The sequence below is a fragment of the Eupeodes corollae genome, chromosome 3 (assembly GCF_945859685.1).
Source record: "Eupeodes corollae chromosome 3, idEupCoro1.1, whole genome shotgun sequence".
In the NCBI taxonomy this organism is placed as follows: domain Eukaryota; kingdom Metazoa; phylum Arthropoda; class Insecta; order Diptera; family Syrphidae; genus Eupeodes; species Eupeodes corollae.
In genome coordinates this window covers 128,672,229-128,692,100 of record NC_079149.1, presented here as the reverse complement: position 1 = coordinate 128,692,100, position 19,872 = coordinate 128,672,229, and the positions used below count along the sequence as shown (strand labels likewise).

Below are 19,872 nucleotides of genomic sequence, written 5' to 3'. Positions count from 1 at the left end.
CATTAGAGTTCTTGATTCGTCGCGAATGAAGCCACAGACGAACACCATTCAACACTGAAACCAAAACAAGAATGATTTTTTAGGTTAAGCACGCGCGATTATTTTATTCGTTGCGAGTGTGGATAATGTAAAATGCGAATAAAGTTTGATAGTTCGTGTTAACTACAATTTTTTTTCGCGACGAATACATTTGTTTTCTTAAAGTTATTAATATATGACATTGAAAAGTAAAAGTATGCATCATAAATCAAATAGAAACTATATTGGTATCGTTTTGTTAAGAATTTGTGTGGAAATATGTCTTCAATATATGCGTTCATGTGAATACTGCTTAAGTCCACGCAATGCTGACTCAAACATTCACGAACACTGTCATTGTTTGACAGCACTTAATTTACGAAATAATATCTGTCAAACAAATCGAAATAAAATGATAATTTTTCCAAAAGAAAATTGTATGTTTTTTTTTAAAGAAAACAATTAAAAGTGTTATTTGCAGTTTAACCAAAGTTGAACCAAATTTTTGACTATTCAGACCTTAACTGTCACAAATTTGATTGAAAATTGCGTTCTGTTCAAGTTGACTATATGGAATGTGCAATAATAAGTCGGCGGCAGTGGTTATCAATACAATTGTCTCTTTTTATTAAATGATAAGTGAGGTAAAGTTATTTAAATAATAGACGTCATCCACATAATAATAACACAAAGAAATAAAAGATGGCCGTAAATATATCACGGCTGTCACTTGTACTTTGTTTGTCAAGTAAATCGTGAATGTATCCGGATCAAACCACTTGGTTACAAAAACAATACAGTAATACATTAATCTCAACACTGTAAGTTGCATAATACAACTGTCAGCACTTATGTCAAATTATGAAAATGTGTGTATTTAAGAGATGAAAATCAATCAACTAAGAAAATCGAATTAACGGAATTGAATGTGGCAGCTGTCATTGCAAATGTCAAATCCTTAAATGAAAGCGTTCAGCTAATTCAAATCAATTTATTATCAAACAAAGTCACCTGCAAAGTGTAGAAAATGTCTTCAAATCAATTCCGCTACCAAAAATTTTAGGTGGTAGCTCAAGATATTTTCTTCATTAATTAATTTTTCGTTTAAAACTTGTATTAAATTTGGTTAAATCATGTCTTTTATGTAACGAAAGACTGAAGGAAAACAAAAAATTAGCAAAACAAACATTAAAACTGCATAAATGCAAAACATGAAAAAATGCTTTAAAAACCTCGTCTTTTGTTTTATGATAATTGTTCTCTTTAACTTTGCATTGCATTTAGAGACCTATTAAGAAATTATTATTAATCCTAAGCTTAGTCAAAACTTTCAAGATTATCGTGTGAGCATTGAAAAGATTAATTTTCATCTTTTCTTTTTTTTTGGTCTTTCGAAAAAATAAAATAAAATTAAAAGAAAAATACTAAATCTTAAAACTGAATGGCATGCGAGGTGTGGCTAACATGATTTGAATTTTAATTTGACTTCATGCTTTTCAAAATCAAACAGCCTTTTTATGTGAACGGGGATAAGACTTAGACTTTTAAAGAGACTCATGTAAATAAAAATGTTAAATTAGTGTGAAGTGAATAAGATGCTGAAGCTAAAGCTGAAGCTGATGATATTATGAATGCATCGTGTAAATGCAGCTGTGGATGGTGATATGGACAGCGCTGCGCATTGGTTTTATTAATTCACTTGTCATGTTTAATTTAAAAATGGGGAGTGTCGGAGGTCGGAACTTTTTATGGAATTCTATTTTTTTTTAAAAGAAAAGTTTCACAAGTCAATTGCGCTGAGTGTTTGATCTTTCTTAAGACTTATCAAAAGCTTTGCTAATTTACAACAAAAACCATGGCAATCATCATTCACAAAGCATCTTCAAGTTAGTCTTGTCTTTCGTTGTGCTTCCCCTTGACTTGAGAAAAGAACTTTTTCCAAACAAATATTATGTCAGAAGAATCCCCATCTTCCCTTATGGCTCAAGGCTTATCCTTTGACATTTTACCGCCAAGAAAACAAAACAAAAGACCCTAGAAAAACTTCTTGAAACTATTCCCCCAACATGTATAACACTAATCAAACAAACATTTACCACTTATTTGTTCCGTACAACTGGGAGAGGAACTTCCTAGAGAAAGGGCTTTGATGTGACAAAAGCGACAAGCTGAAAAACCGCGCTTCTTCTTCCACATCCCCATACATCACAAGCCCAATAGAAAAGCAAACATTACACAAGTAGTTCTTCAACACGCGTTCACGTGTAGGAACAACCCAAACGGGTAAACATTGACGGCTTCCAGAGAAGTCCAGGTTAAAAGGAAGGAGAACAACAAACATACAAGTACATGAATGAAAGGGATACCGATGCCGATGCCGTGCCGCCTTGAAGTGTCACTTGCCAGTCATATCAGAACCTACCTATTTCTTGTAACTATATGATTGTCAAGAGATGTCTTCAAGGCATCATCATCATCATCATCATCATAAGGAAGAATGGTTTGGCAGTGCAGCGGCGGCGGCTGTTGTTGAATTAAGTCATGCCTAACCACTTTTTCAGCAAATGTATTTTGTCATAAGGTGGAAAGCTAAACAAATCGGACGACTGCAATTTCCAACCAGAGACCGCCAGGAAAAGCCGCCTCAAGTGTAAGCTTCTTTATTCAATTGCCAAAGAGGATGATATGATGTCTCAAGTTAAAGACAAAAAACAACACTATTGAGGGGGGTCCTCCCCCAAACTACTGACTGGAAGAACACCACACACGACACGACAACCATATACATATGTCTGAATGGGGTTTTTGTCTGAGTTTTTGCGGAGGAGTCTTTTTCAGCCACAAACATGACACAAAAAAGAAAAATGGACAAGGGAGCTCGGTTCATCCCCAAACTAATAGTGTATGTTTTTTCTTTTTAGTTTTTCTCCTCCACTAGACTTTTATGTTCTATTTACCGAACAAAAACTAATTTCCAAACAGACCCAAACCAAACCTAACCATCTTCTGACTTGACTTTATATTGGGGTTGGTTTAGAAGTGACAGGAATGGGGATGCTGATATAAAGTTTTCCCTTGTTTGTTTTTGTAGTATTCTGGTTTTTTTTCGGCCTCAATGGCATCTCATATTTTTTAAGTTGTTAACACAGCAAACTTAATTGAAAAATATTTTTAAGGGGGACTGAGAGTGAGAGAGAAGGGGAGAAATTTGGGGTTGGTTGGTTGGCAAAATAAAAGGGGATACTTGATGCTTGTGTTTACTTTGATCATTTTTCTTCTACAAGAGTGAATTTGCTCTTCTTTTTTTAGTTCTATTTATGATGTAGTTAAAATATAATTTAATGCGATTAAAGCACTAAAAAGTATAATTTAGTTTTCCATGTTAAAAGAGATGGATATGTAACAGGTCTGTAGGGCTTTGAAAATTAGGCACAAGTCACAAGAGGAAGAGTAGATCTAATTTTATAGACTATAATTTTGTTGGACGAAATTATGTAGATATATTTTTAACGATGAATTTGTTTTAGAAAACTGAAAGTTAAAAATAAAGAAATATGTAGCCTGAGAAAATGTTTTAATTAGACTCAAGAGTCCATTATATACTTATTTCTTTTGCAAGTGTGTCACATTAAACGTCAAAATAAACGTAAATTAAATTGTCGACTTTTAGGCTTAGTGACATAGGGTTGCGAATTATTGAAAACAACACACTTGAACAGAGACAGTTGATAAAAAAAGCAAAGCAAACAGGCCTAAATACGAGCACCAATTAGTTTTAAATGTCAGAAGTTTATAATTCATATGGACTTAGAGAAAATCATATTGTAACCTAACTTACTTATTATAATGTCTTTAATATGAATCTTTTAAAATGTTAATGTTTGATTTTTTATTGCTCAATGTTTTGAGGAAGCTGTCACTTGTGCATCTGTCAACTTTTGACAATCAAAAGTCCTATCCTGCAAAACTGAGTTTTTGAACAGCATATTGAAAGAATTGAATTGCTAAATTGAAATAGCTGTTCAATCACCAGCAAAATTTTTTTTTACGTTAATTATCAAAAATTGTAGTATTCGGGGTTCGGAAAATCCAAGAATTTTTGCGAAAACCCTCTTGATTAAATTGGTTTTTTGTGGGTTCTGGGCTGAATCAATTCCGCTACCGTTTGCGCTTATTTTCAGGAATTTTGCAAAAAGTCGCGAAATATAAAACAAGATCTTTATTAATATTCTTGAGAAAAAGTTTTATTGCACAGTTATTAATCGCCAAAATTATTTTTCTATTTCCCTGACAGTTGATTATATCTTGTCAAAAAATGAAAGAAAACGTTCCACTGTTTTATTTCATACAATTTCCCAAACAATTATCTGTCAGAAAACATTTTTTATTGAATTTCGATAAGGAATTTTTTTTCGATAAAATGATCTGTAAAAAGATTGGTTTTAATTATGAAAACCAATGCTGACTTTTTTGTTTGATGTCACATGAGAGATAAGTTCTTCCTAGAATTCGTAAAATTATTATGAATTCACAGTTGGAAATATGTATGTGAATTAAATATAAATAAATAAATAAATTAGGTGGCGCAACAGTCCGTTGTGAACCAGGGCCTAGTGACTTACAACTCTCAACCATTCCTGTGTGCGAGTACTGTTGTCAGCAATGGAACGGACCTACAATTTTAGGACGAATCCGAACGGCTTATTTGAGAAAGCACTTTTTCATGACAAGAATTACTCTTGAAGGATTTGTCAATTACTCGCAACAGGCAGTAAAAATTAATTTTTTTTTTTTAAATTAAGCTGGCACAGCTTGTTTTTAATTTTTTAATAATTTTTTTTTGTGCCACCATGCCTATTCTTCTTAAAACTAAACCCTAAAACTATAAAACAAGTATGTAAGCCGGCCAAGGCTTAAAACCCCATCCCGACTACCCACTTTCAAGTGCCGATTGAAGCCACCAAAACTGGTTCTCCTGCTTCACCCTATCTATTCTTCGTCTGACGTGGTAGATTAACGGAACTGCCAATCTATTCTGTATCAGACCGCATTTATCTAAAAAGAGGAATGCCTCTAGGGAATGAAGCCGCTCAAGCGTGCACTTTCAAAATACTCGTCGTTCGGATAGAACGCCCCGAAAATTAAATTGTTGGTCGAAGACATAGCTCTTGCAATGTGACCTCGAACGAGTTTTATCACGAAATTGTCAATTCTGTTGATTCGTGCCCCGTTGTATAGGACCTCGTTGGAAAAGTAATGCACATAAGAAGATTCGGCTGTTCGATATTAGCCGGTACAGCGTCGTAAACACTGCCGCTCGAACACCCGAAACTTCTCCATCTGGGAAGGGGCAACGTTGAACCACACGGGACAACCATACACGATCATTGGCCGTATGAGGGCCATGTAGCAAATTACCTTCACTCTGGGGTCAAACCGATTGCTAAAAAACAGCCGTTTCGTCAGAGCGAAGGCTCCTCGTGGCCCTAGCCAACGGAGTCCGGAACAGAATTGTCTCTGACTTCTGGACATTTATTTTCAGTTTCCAGTCGTCGCAATATCGCTGAATCTTGTCGAAATCACGCTGCAAGAGAATTCTGATAACTTTAACCTTTCGGGCCGTTCTGTACGCAATTCGATCGTCAGCGTATGCAATTGCCTTTGTTAGACTACCTATCAAAACGCTGGTGTAAATGCTGAAGAGAATCGACGAATTCACCGCTCCCTGTTGAAGACCATTTCTAATTGAGAATGTTGTGGTAGAAGTTACATTGCCACTTTTGAAAACAAACTTTCTACCGTTAATCATATCATAAAGTATGTACAACAATGGCTTGCTTATGCCAAGCCTGCTCAGTTTTAGGTAAAGACCCTCTAACCATACGGTGTCAAAGGCCTTTTCCAAATCAACCAGAACAGCACTTGTGCATTGTTGTTTTGATTTATTCCATTGGATATCAGAAACGAGTTTAGACGCAGCATGAATTGTGTCATGACCCGCCTTGAACCCGAACTGTTTATCCGGAATAATTTTGTTGTCCGCAGCCCACTTAGTCAGAGCCCTATTAATGATCTTTTCGAAAACTTTGCTGATGCTCGGAAGAAGACTTATCGACCGAAGATTAGACGGGTTGGAGTTGTCCTTTCCCTTTTTCGGGAGAGGATGAACCACAGCGGTCTTCCAATGCACTGGATAATATGCATTATTCAGTGCATTGTTGAAGAGTGTGGTGTATATGTCAATTGCTTCCATCGGTAAATGTCTTAGTACAACGTTGTGGTATACCCAACGACACCTGCTGACTTTTTGTTTTTTATTGAATTGAAGATGAGCTGAAGCTCAACCTTTGCTCGGCGATTATGGCATTTGCCAAGGAATCGTCATTGAACCGCATGAAACCGCGGTTCTCAGATCGCCATTGTGTCATATCATTTCGAAGGTAAAAGTGATTAAGTAGGGCTCTGTTCTCCAGGTCGTGGTTGGGGCGAATGCTAACATTCACCTTGTACACTTGCTGGAAAGCAGCTCCCACCGCCTCCACTTTTTCCTTCGGATCTTCAATTATATAAAAGTCATCGTCAAAGATGGCTTCTTCTGGATCTATTTGAGCTGTCCTGAGTACGTCTCTGTTCTCTTCGGTTCTTTGGAGTTTAAGGCACGGAAGGTCATTATAGTTTTTTTTCCTAAATATCTTGTTGATTTTGGGGAACATACTAGGGTCACTCGAATTAACTGACCGGATCTTGCGGTCCCAGTACTTGTTAATTGATAACCTGTAGTTCTCCTTAATCAACAGATTGACATTTTTTATTGACGATTTTTGTGTCCTAACCTCCAAGTCGCGTGGGTCTGTAAGTCGTCTGTGTAAGTTTTTGAGTTTTGTCAGTAAGCCACTCTTGTGCCTACGTAGTGCGTCAATTGTCGCGTTTCTGTAAGCGTCTATTTGGTTCCGTTCTTTGTACTTTGGGATTGTCCGTTCCATAGTTTGTTTTATTGTTTCGTCCATCTGTTGTAAATGTTGGTCAATTTCTGTATTTGTCAGGTTTCTTTTGTTTGGTGGGGCTATGTCACTCGAACGAAGTTCTCTCGCTAAGGCGTTGGTGAAACGAGACCAACGTATCTTACTGTAATTGTAGTCCAACGCACTAACCTTCATGCCACGGGTACTGCTGGAAATATGTGAGTTGGCCATTGAAAATTTCAGAATATGATGGTGCAACAGTAGCCGCCAAGGCTGATATATTTCTTATATTAATGGTCTACCTTCTTCTTTACAATAGAATATATATCCATTCGTTTTTGTTAAAAAATACTCAATTTTCAAAATGAAACCTCTTATTGAAAACCCAAGTCGTCTTATAGCAATACATTAATAATAAAATTGATACCGTCTAACTTACACCTTTGTATATAAATATTTTATAATCGACTAAAAAATTTCGTTTTTTCATATAACGTCGCTCGTAATGAATCTAATTTTAAAGCAAAATAAATATCGGGATCTCCTCTTAAAATTTAATAACAAAATTAGTCAAGTGTGAAAAATTATTACTATCCACGTTTCAATTTCACAATACAAAAAATATCCAATTGAAGCATCTTAATAAATGATATTAAAAGTTTCACATTGCAATTTTGTGATACGTCTCAGGCCTTTAAAGTAAGATATACAATAACCGCAACTCGCATGTACAAACCTAACCTATCACATTACTTGAAGACGACAAGTGACGACGTTGCAAGTGCACAAATCACTTTCAATTAGACTGGTGCCAATTAGCTTGTTACACTAAATGACTTTAATTTCAAGATAAATATTTGTTTTCTTCCCATAAACTGCTACGTGTTATGTGTGCTTATCTTCACGTCCACGTCGCGTCGTCGCATCCGCCCGAGACATTATATCGACCCAAAACATGAACTAATGAGATGTTTAAAATCCATAATGCAGTTCGATATAACTACCTTACCGATTTGCTGAATTATGGACACATAACCATAGGTAAGAGGTTTGTTGACTTTTGCATCAGAAAAGGCACAATATCAGACACCCGGATTTGTTGAAGACAAAACAACTTTTAACCCCTACTTCCACATTTAAAAAACATTCCTCAAATTTATTCAACGTTGAAAACAAAAATAATAATAATAGTATGATAATTGTGAGAAAAATAAAACTGCAAGAAAATTCTATGCAATCTTGTTTTTTTTAGAGGGCTCGCTGCAGCAAATAGATATGCATGCAGATAATTTATACCTATACTTGACTCGAGATATTATAATTGTGGTAGAATGGATTTGTATATAAAGTATCAAACCCCGGCAATTACAACAAATTCCACTGTAAATAGAATTTGATTTGTTTTTATTTCTCCATTTTTAAGTTGCTAAATTTGAGCTTGGCAATCACGATATATGCACAGAATGTGTTATAAGAACTTCTCGTTGAAAACTTTGAAGCCATAAGTAAATTATCAGCAATTTCAGAAAATATTTGAACTTATTGTCAGAGATCACTTGTGTTTTAATATAAAAAAAATTAATTTCAAATGACCAAAATGGATTTATGCCAAGACGATCAACTTTTACTAACTTTACTAATACAAACTTCACCAAAGCTTTTGATAGAATATTTCACCAAATTGTAATTTTGTTGGTATTCATTGTATGGTTAAAGTGTTATCTTACAAACAGAGAATAATGTGTTGAACTTTGAGTAATATCTGGTGTTCCACAAGAAAGCCTTGTTGGGCCTGTTTTGTTTTCGAATTATTTTTATAAACGATGGAACTCTTTAAAAGAATTTCGGTTAGAACTGGTACCGAGAAGTGTGGGATCTTTTACATGCTAAAACTTCCGGTTAGTCTGGACCAATATATGAAAGATCGACAGATGATTGTTCTTTCTTATTATAATACTTTTCCATAGGTTTTAGACCTGCTCATGAGGCATGGTTTTTTCTATATTTTCGAACATTGTTCAGTATAATTAAGACGGTCTAAATTGGGACCAGCATTCGATGGTGGTGTGATGCAACTTGTTACTTAACCACTTCTATAACCATTACTATTATTTTATGAAAGACTTTGTTTAAGCTTTGGATCCAAAGTTAAAGTATAGGAATTGGGTTTGTGAAGTTTGTATTTATACTTTAATCTTGTTTCCTTTAGTTTTGCTTCCAATCACTTAATCGACTGCATTTTGCATTTTTTGTGTAGCCTTTTTATGGATTTATCTGGCACTAAAAGTGCATTATCACAAGCAAAGGTGGCTTTGATAGCCTTGGTGCCTACTAGAATATTAGTTGTGTACAAAAGATACAAGGTTGGTCGTAGGACACTTCCTTGTGGTATACCGGCTTTAATCTTTTTTGGTTCCGAGCATTTTTAGTCGTATAGTATTCTAAAGAGTCGGTTCGTTACAGTATTTTGCAGTGCTGCCTTTTAAGCTCCATATGCAGTTTGTGGTCAAGTCGTTAGTGCCAAACAATCAAAGGCTTAATCAACATCTAAAAATACGATCATTCTTGTTTTTCTATAACTGGTCTATCGTGGAATATTTATGTCTAAATACAAATTGATAGTTCGGAATCAGTCTTCTTAGGTTAGGTTAGGTTAAAGTGGCTGTCCGTGGTGTTTAATGGCTCATTGTGATACCACATAAATCTTGAGGGTTTCTCCTAAGATTAATAAAACCAGCTTGAGTCCCTTACGAGGAGCTTGAGAAGCTGAGTGTGCTAATGAAATAGATCGTTTAGATCGTTGAAGAAGAATTCTCCTAGGCAACTCTTGCGTTTTTAAGGTGACGAACTGTTTCCTCCTCTTCCTCATCCATAAAGCTTCAGCAAAATTCATTTGAGAATATGACTAGCCGCGTGGTGTGCTTTCCTATTAAACATTGCCAGGTTGTGAAACCTATTATCGTGCTTATATGCGATCTGCTTAGAGATAGCAAGCACCTTGATCAGTCTTCTTACTTCCATTTTTTTGCTTAGCTTTCTAAGTACTTCTTTTCGAAAACTTTTGACATGAATAGTATAAGCGACATTGGTTTACAAGATGTCACTTCTGTTTAGGTATAACAATGACTTTTGCCATGATGTGCAATAATTTGGACTTTTTTGAAAGCTATTGAAAGTATTCCCTTTAAAACCTAAGCAGTTGTTACGTTGTAATTTGTATTAGATAACTTATGTATGAAACATGCTTTTTATAGCTTTGAGCGTGACGAAAGGAATTTCACATTCGTCATTTCTATCAACAAATTATTAGGGATCTGTAGCTGTTTTTAAAATGGCTTACAAAAATTCGCGAAATGTTCAGCAAAAAAAATCGTATTGATTAAATCTCAAGATGGTAAATGAATTTCACCATCTTGAGGTTTTTGTTGTCAGGTTTTGTGTATGGGGTTTTTAAGACGCCTTTTTGCATTTATAAAAGTAATAAATGGAAACGTTAGTCTTCACAGTTTTCAGAAATCTACTTTTTGAATAATTTTTAAAAATACTGCTTCTTTTTTTAAGTTCTTTGTTTAGACGGTTAAAGAATGTCTTATTATCTAGAAAACTCGTAGCTGGGCAATTTCTTTGAATCTTGTTTTTTCTAAAATCATCTTCTTTATTTCGACAGAATTAATTATGTTTCCCTAGAGTTCGAAGTATTGGAGTACTTTCTTCCACAGCCTGTTAAACATCAACAATCAATATTGCTATTCTTCATGACTGTTCTTTCTATTGTTTGTTAGGTTGATAAACCTTTTAAGTTCATCTCTGAATTCATTCCAGTCTGTTCTTCCCTCCACTAGCATGGGGTTAGTTTTTCTATTACTTCCATGAAAAATCAGTAGAAAATGATCTTACGATAAATCGTAATTTGCATCCACACATAGTTAAATGATTTATCTCCTATAACTTCGAAAACATCTATGAGGTCTGGTATTTTGTAGGAAACAGATGGTCAGTATGTTGGCGAACCAGAAGAACACAATTCTAGTAATAAATAAATGTAAAATATTAATTAGTTAATAGCTTTTGATATTTTAACAAGTCTTCCAAAAAAAAAAAACAATAATTTTAAGTACTTCCATCTTTTCTTCTTGAAAAATGATATCCCATAAATTAAATTAGCTTCCGAGTTCTTTGTTACGTTGCAATATGCCAACTCTTTTAAGTCTCGTACTCGTACCTCCATATCTATACCTTAGCTAATTCTTCATATTTTTATATTGTGATTGTCTTGTGTCTTCTTACATTTTTCGCACGCAATCTCATACTCATCACTTTAAGCCATATAACACTTAAGGAAGCACAAAAGTACGAGTATATAATTTTTGCTTCCAATGAAACAAAAGCAATAAAAAATCATTTTAATCCTCCTCCAATGTTAAATCAAGCGATTGGTTTGGTTGTTCTCTGCTGTTGGAGTGGTGCAGCATGCGAGTTCCTTCCCGTCACGTCTGCTGCGTCATCACAATCATCGTTGTCGTAGTCGTGCTAACAATGACCGAATCGAATCAGCTCAACAGCAACGACTTCGACGACCGACAACGATGACTATGATGTCGAAGTCGATGTCGATGTCGAGACCTGCCAAGGTACGAGTACATAAGGAAAAAGAAAGAAAGTGCTGCACATCACCACACCACAGCACAAATGACTTGCGGATGCAGCTTATTGTTTCTGTACACAAAGTGAACACGCGAAAATCCATCTCCCAGGTTAGTCTATTCCATTCCAAGTCCACACACACAAAAAAACAACACAAACAAAAGGAAGAAAGGAAGCCCTAGCAGGAGCTACTGGAGCTGGATGATGGTAGCAGCAGCAACAGCAGCAAAACAAAAGCAATCCCTTCTTCCATTTATACAGATTTGGAGTCATTCTCTAACCTCCTACAGCCTTCTACTTCCCTTCCCTGGGTGGCTTCCATCTTCTTGGGGATATTTTTAGCTAACTGTTTGGGAAGAGATGGATATTGGTGCAGCATGCCAGGGCAGTGCCTAGTGCTGCTGCTGGTTGCTTTTTTCAGCTTCTTGGCACCCGTTTGTTAAAACCAAGTACAAGTCGTAGAGTGTATGTTTTGTCGGGACAGAAGACGGGAGCATTGCATGCTAGCTAGGAAAATGTATGATTTATTTTTCTTTTCGCCTCCAGTCCAGCCAGATCCACGGTCATGTAGCCTGATGATGCTGAATTGCACCATCATAGCACAGCATCACTGCATGGATCACTATTATGGCACTGCATCAATTCTTCAGTATAATCACGGGCAAACTTTTTTTTTAGGGTAACTCGGATATTGCTCGACGACGACGGTCTTGGACTTGGATTATATGCGCGAGAGATGTTTTGTGCGTGACGGTTCCATTTATTGATTTCGTTAACACCTACTTCTTGTTTTATTGTTTTTACTTTATATAATTTTTATTCTTGGTACTTTTCTTTAATTTGCTAGTTTTGTGGTCTTTTGTGTTCTGGAACCCATCGGTTTTTCAGTTCTTCTTATTTCTTTACTGTCTTATCCACCACAATAATGGACGAGTTGGATTAAAAATAGATGTTTATTGTTTTCTCTTAGAGTTGGCATTTGGTTTTTAATTTTATTGTTGTTTTGGTTGTGGATTGCGAAAGTATTCGGAATTAGTCAGGAATTTTTGTTAAGTAGCAAAGCGAACTGATAAATGTTGTTAATGGACTGCAGAAATGAAAAGGAATTTTTTGTTTTGTTTTTCGAAAATTAAGACTTTAAACGGATTTAATGGATTCTTATCGAATTAATGAATCAATTTTTACTTTGTTGTTTTTTTTTGTAAGTAAAGGGAAAAAGAGTGCATATTTAAAATTGAGAAACTTAAATGTAGAACATTTCGATAAGATAAATTTTAAAAATAATTTGCTGTGACTTCAGCTTCTATATCCTAATTACGATATACCGACTAAAAAATACAGTCAAGAGCTGAAGATTTTAAACCAAGTCTTGTCTAAAAGGTTGTTCATAAAGTCTAAATATCCAAACCCCTTGCTAATAAAAAAAAGAACCGCAAGACTTTAATGCCGTAGCATTCTTAGTTGTTGGACTTTGACCCTTCTGGATAAGTCTACGTCGCTGAACAGCCCGTACAGCTCGTCGTTCCATCGTCTCCTCCACTCCCCTTCGATGCATAAGGGACCTTAGATCACACGAAGAACTTTTCTCTCGAACCGACCCAAGGTGCTTTCATCCGGTTTTGTCATAGTCCATGCTTCTGCACCATATAGCAGGACGGGGATGATAAGCTTCTTATATAGCGACATTTTGGTCCCTCGAGAGTGGGCTTTACCACTCAATTGCTTTCTTAGTCCAAAGAAACAGCGGTTAGCAAGATCTATTCTGCGTTTTATCTCAGCGCTAGTGTTGTTTTCTGCGTTTACAGCGGAGCCTAGGTAGACAAAGTTCTTGACTGTCGATGGTGAAGTTTTGACCAAGACGTCGGTGTTGTATGTCCTTGCTTGACGACAGCATGTACTTTTTTTTGCCCTCATTAACCGTTAAACGCATTTTTGCCGCCTGTGCCTCAATACTCACAAAAGCCCTATTGACATCACGCTGAGTTCTTCCGATTATGTCAATGTCATCAACATATGCTAGTAATTGGACAGACTTTTGAAAGCTAGTGCCTTTAGTGTTGACGTGTGAGCTCTGCACTATTCTTTCAAGCACGATGTTAAAAAAATCACATGACAGCGCATCACCTTGTCTTAAACCTTTTTTTACATCGAAAGGTTCGGTTAAGTTGTTTCCAACCTTTATGGAGCAGCGTAAATTCTCCATGGTCATTCTGCACAAACGGACGAGTTTGGCGAAGATGCCAAAACTAGACATGGCTCTATACAGCTCGTCCCTGTATGCGGCCTTGAAATCGATGAAAAGATGGTGGGTGTCGATTTGGTGTTCTTGGGTTTTTTCCAGGATCTGCCGTAATGTGAATATTTGATCAACTGTGGACTTTTTTAGGAAGGCAGGGTCGCTTTGCGTGCCTGTTGCTTGGCTGCATTTGTCTGCCGACATTCCTCATCAAACCAGGGGTTCCTTGTTGGTGGTTTCATAAAAAACAGCACATCAGAGGTGGCTTCCCTGATTGCATCTTGGCAATGTTGCCACTGGTTTTCGATACATTGTGTTGGCGGCAGAGAACTTCGAGAAAGGTTACTTGTAACTCGGCGATTGTAACAGTTCGACGTTGTACCTTCTCCCAGCACCTCCCTGTTTTGCCTTGGGTCTTTAAATCCGAAGTGCTACCTTGGCAACAACGAGGTAGTGGTCCGAGTCGATGTTAGCTCCTCGGAAAGTTCGGACATCCATGATGCTGGAAGCGCAATGCAATATGGTCAATCTGGTTGACGGTAGATTGGCCTGGAGAAGTCATTATTTCTTTGTGGATGTTGAGGTGTGGAAAACGCGTACAGGCTATGAGCCTGAATCCGTTATCGTAAGTATTGTCGTGCAGGCTGTTCTTAACGATTATTCCACCAAAGATGTCTGCCCTTCCTAGCTTGGCATTGAAACCGCCCAAGACAATTTTAATATCGTAGCTAGAACACTGCTCATATGTTTTGTCTAAGAGATCGAGAAACATATATTTGGTGTTGTCGTCTTTCTCTTCTGTGGGGGCGTGTGCTCTTATGAGGCTAATGTTGCCGAATTTTGCCTTGATGCGTCTGGTCATGACGCGCCCGTTGATGCACCTATAGCTCAAGACTTCGTGCCTAAGTCCCGCTTCAATGACAAAGCCGCACCCAAATAAGCGCTGCTGGTTTTCGCGGTACCAGTCACCATGGTTAATATCGCAGTTTTTCATCCCATTTTTCCACGGCCCATCCCGTCGTATTTATTGCATGTTGGTGATATCTGCTTTATAGCAGTCTAGGGCCTCCGCAAATTCTTCGGCCGCACGTGGTCTGTTAAGGGTTCTAACATTCCACGTGCATGTCCGAAATTCACTGTCCTAAATTCGTTTGCGTAGGTTGTCACCAGTAAATCCGTTCGTATCCCAGACTTGTTGGTTTTTCGTAACTTTGAGACCTTAACGTGGCCAGGAAGCCACTCCGACAGCACAACCCCCAACCTGGAGGGCCAGATCCTAAGTATAACTCCAATAATGGGGAGCCGGATAAAACTCCTTATATGCCTGGGCTCCGAATAAGTCGAAGAAGCTCTATAAAGTGTTCACTAAGTAGTCCAACCTTACTGGAACTGTAGACGCCACCTTTGATTCCATCTCGGGAATTCCTCCGCTGCCGTCTGGATAAGGATAGTATCCTTAGTGGAAACACCTCTCCCCCCTCCTTCGTTTGCTCGTTTTTCAATATATATTGTTATAGTAAATATTTTACCTCGAAGTACGAAGACTTTAACCTTTCAAAAACATTATTTTATTTGTTAAATATCAAGAACTAATGAACCGATTCAAATGCCTTTTTTTCTGTACAAATTTTTGTATTGTCTAAATTGTTTAAAAAAATATAATTTTTTTTTTTCAAAATTCGATATCTAAAAAACAGTTCAACAATTTTTTAAATATTGTTCTGATATTTTGACATTTACTGATATATCTATAATTGATATTCGATTTCTAATATTTATAAAAAATGACAGTTTAATATTTTATAAAAATATTATTCAATGTTAAAAATTATAGTTAAAATTTTCGCCAAGATATTAAAGTTGAAAATCAATATCCCCAACGTACGGTCGTGCGATTGTACCAAAGTTTCCAATCCAGAGCAACTTATTTTTTTGCTTAACAGTGACAGTTCTAAAAAAATGTAAAGAACAGACCTACTATTTTAAAATAGGATAAACTCAGAAGTAGCAGCCATTTTATGAATTCAACTGTAGATAATAAAATGCTAACATTCGATTTTGCACACTTCAAAATGTTAAATATTTCAAATGCAATGTATGCATGAAGGAATTTCTGATTCCTTAACCAATTTTAATCCTCTTTCAATGTGCTTGAGGCCTTGTAATTTGTCTGTAACTTTCTAATCCATGCCGATACAATTACTTAAGTCCAAATATTTTTGAAAAACAAACCTTTTTTTTTTTTACAAAATCGTTTTAAATATGTAAATCCTATTAAAATTTTAAAGCAAAGAATTTGTTTACAAAAGTTGTGACACTACAAATGTCTTAATTTTGTCCACTAAAGAAATAAGGTATTATCAACTTAGCGAATCTGAGAACTGAATACTAAGCTCTCATTATCTTAATAAAAGTCCACATATTTCTACAATTTCCATTCAAAAATTTTTGACTACGTACGTGACTGTAATGAAAATTCAAAAATGTTACTTTGACTTAAATATTTAACATGAAAAAGACACAAGATATAAAACCAACTGGCAGAACTGAAAAGGTCCCTTTATCTATAAACAAAAATGACAACTAATTTCGTCCATCAAGCCTATTAGCTTATCTATAATAAATTTAACTATAATCATAACAAAAAACGACTAGGTAGCCCTCTGACGACAATCAAAGTAAACCCAAGAAAAATTCCTCCAATATTATGATGATAATCTTTATCCAAAAATATAATCTAAGCCAGTTAATCGAGTTTAAATTAATGTTTATTAATTTTCAATTTGCATACAATTTGGTGGAGATATTGAAGTGTTTCATTTATAATAATGACTTCCATAAAAATCAAAAATTCCCACGATAAGACAAACAAAAAATCTTACTGATTAATAAAAATAAAATTAAATAAAAATCACAAAATATACAAAACATACGTAACATCTTAAGAATGTCATTAATCATTTTGATATCAAGAGCGTGTTGCTCGTTAGCTAATCAGAAAGTTAAGTTGACTAACTTTTGTATACCTTTTATAGCTATCTACCTTCTGCACTGCTCTGAACTGCATCCATTGTTAACCAGGTGCTCTGATAAATTGAAAGAATACAAAAATACCTTTTATAAGAAATAAAAACAAAAACATACTTACCCACAGGGTCGACTTTGGGCACGACCCAATCGATACAATTATTATGATCATTATCGTAATCTCGGAGGTTTCTCGCGCCCATTTCGCATTTAGTTCAGTTCGATTCGATTCAATTCAAATCAATTGGAATCAAAGAATTGTTCATGCTCTCTTAGTTGCCGAGTGTTTCAGTTCTCATTCGTGCCAGTTCTTTTTCTTTTTGTTTTCGTATCTTTGAACATACTCGTTCGTAGCATGAATCGACATGAATTGAATGTTTATTTTTTTTGTTTCTTTATAACCGAGATATTAGTACTTTAAAGTTTTGTTATGGATTCGAAGAAAATAAATAAGGATCTTAAAGTTTTGACAAGCTGCGTTCCAAAATTTACAAACAAAATAGATGTTATTTGACAGCTGTCAAATTAAGGGAACTGAAAATGACACTGTTTGTTTGCATTGTTGCAGAATTTATTAAAAATAATGGAGCATCAACATTGTTTACAATTTTAAAACACTTCCCAAAGAAGCAGTACTCTAGAAAATGTCAAACAAAGTTGAATCGTGTTATTATTATTTATATGTATATAAAAACAGTTTATCTTAACAAATCTAAACAGTGTCATTTAGCAAAAACAAAAATCAAAGCAAACAAACCTTTTTCTGGAAACAGACCTTTTATTTTGAAATGTCATCAACTCAGAAGCCAAATGGATTTAGCAAATTAATAAAAGTCAAATCCGCTGTTTTGAGGATGTCAGAAAACATTGTTTCAAAAACGTTTCTCAAATATTTTCAAGTTGCTTTAAATATGTGCCATATTTTTATATTTACCTTTGATAAGCTTAAGACTAAAACGTCAAAACATTGCAGAAACTTTTCGGAAATATGTACGTATTTCTGAAGTATTTTTAAAATATTTTTCTAGAATGTTTCAAAAAATGTTTCTTTGATGTAGCCATACCTTAAATTGTGAAACCTTTTGAACTTCGAAACTTACTTAAATGGCATTAACATTCTGCTAAAAAGTTGTTGACATTTAAAGTTTTGGGTTTATTTGATTTTTTAAACAAAGTGTCACTGTTTAGTTTTTTTTGAGATACCCTGATTTTAATGTAAGAAATTTCAAGAGAATTATGGCTGAACCACAAACACGCTTCAGCTTCGCCTGACGTTTACGAGTTTAGCCTTAAGGCCCAACAATAATAGACTTAACCGAGCTTAAGGAAACGAACCAATACGCAACCTAATATGTCACTAACCATAATAGACATTCTGCTCAGTTTCGTTAAATTTCGCTAACTTTCGCGCAATGACGCAAGAGCCATTTAAATGGCTCGAGGTTAAGCAAATGTTACTTTTTGTTTTGACGATAACTTCTGATAATTTTTCGTTCGGTTTTGACATTAGCTTACTTTCGGTTAAGTCAATTATAGTTGGGCCATTAGGAAAACAATGCATGCTATCACGATGAAGCTTCGACCTCACGTTTAATTTGACAATCGTAAGGAAGAGAACTTAAAGTAACATTACGTATAGTGACTCCAAACGGTAGCTGTAGTTCAAATTTGTTGAAAATTTGCTTTGTCTGGTAGCTCAACAGCTGTGAAAAAGTCAACAAACGAAATACATTTGCTTTTGGAGGGCTACTTCCGTGATAAATTTATTTTTATCGATTTCGAAACTAATATTTTTTTATTTTGAGAAAACATAACAGCTGCTAATGACAGAAATGCCATTTTAGAAATGTCAAAGGAACTGCCATTCAAAGCAACCTCGAAGCAGTCCCAACGTAACGCAGACGAAACCGAAGCTGAAGCGTGTTTGTGTTTCAGCCATTAGTATTTAACAACAGGGTGTTCCTTAGCTGTGTGAGAATTTTCGATAGTTGTTGTCTATGGTTTGACAGTTAAGAAAGTCAAATTGTGTTGACATTTCTATTCAGTACGATTTGAGAATGCTTACTTAAACATTTAAAGCCAAGAAAGAAAAAGTTTCCAAATTGTAGTAATTTACTTCACCTTTTTTACGGAGTTCATAAAACACTTCTTCAATTTAAGGCGTTTAGTGATAAATCTCATTTCTGGTAAACAGCTTCGTCAATAAGCAAAATAGTCTATATGGATCGAAGACATTAGCCCTCTCGTTTCTCACGACAGTTCTGTTGAAAAAGTATTGACAAATTGGACTAATCAAATAGACTGCGTCGGAAATCCTGCCTTTTTTACTTTTTAAGTTTATCAAACTCCAAACAAAGTGTTAAAATTTTGAATTTTTAATAAATTGCTTAATATTTAGGAAATAACTTATTACTGAATCACAAACACGCTTCAGCTTCGACTTCGTCTGCGTTACGGTCGGCCTGCTTTGAGGTTGCTTTGAATAACATTTCTATTATTTCATCCCTCCAAAGAGCAAATAATTTGTTTGTTGACATTTTTTTTACAGCTCTTGAGCTGTCAGACAAAGTAAATGTTCAGATTATTGAACTAGAGCTTCCGTTTGGAGTCATATTACGTTCTTTTCCTTACGATTGTTAAACGAAACGTGAGGTCGAAGCTCCATTGTGATAGCATGCATAGCATTCCTATGGCTGAACTCGTTAACGTCAGGTGAAGCCGAAGCTGAAGCGTGTTTGTGTTTCAGCCATTAATTGTTAAAAGCTTTGGGTCAATGTTAGAAAAAAAGTAGTATTACTCTGTTACTACAAGCACTTCGGCAGCACTGCTTAAGAACTGTCAAAAAAGTGTTGTTCATGACAGCTGTTTACTTAACGAGAAATTGAAGTTTCTGATTAGTAGGAATTTCAAAGAGCAACTATTTACGACTCATGCCTCTCCTAATATTTTATCATTTTTCAAAGATTCATTCTATACCTAACCCCA

General features: G+C 35.6%; 1 protein-coding gene across 1 annotated transcript in view; it reads left to right on the top strand.

Annotated features, from left to right (window-relative positions):
- The window catches only part of LOC129949037 (tyrosine-protein kinase Btk29A), a 247,380-nt gene that overhangs the window by 64,707 nt on the left and 162,801 nt on the right, over positions 1–19,872 (top strand). The gene's annotated exons all lie outside the window — the stretch shown is intronic.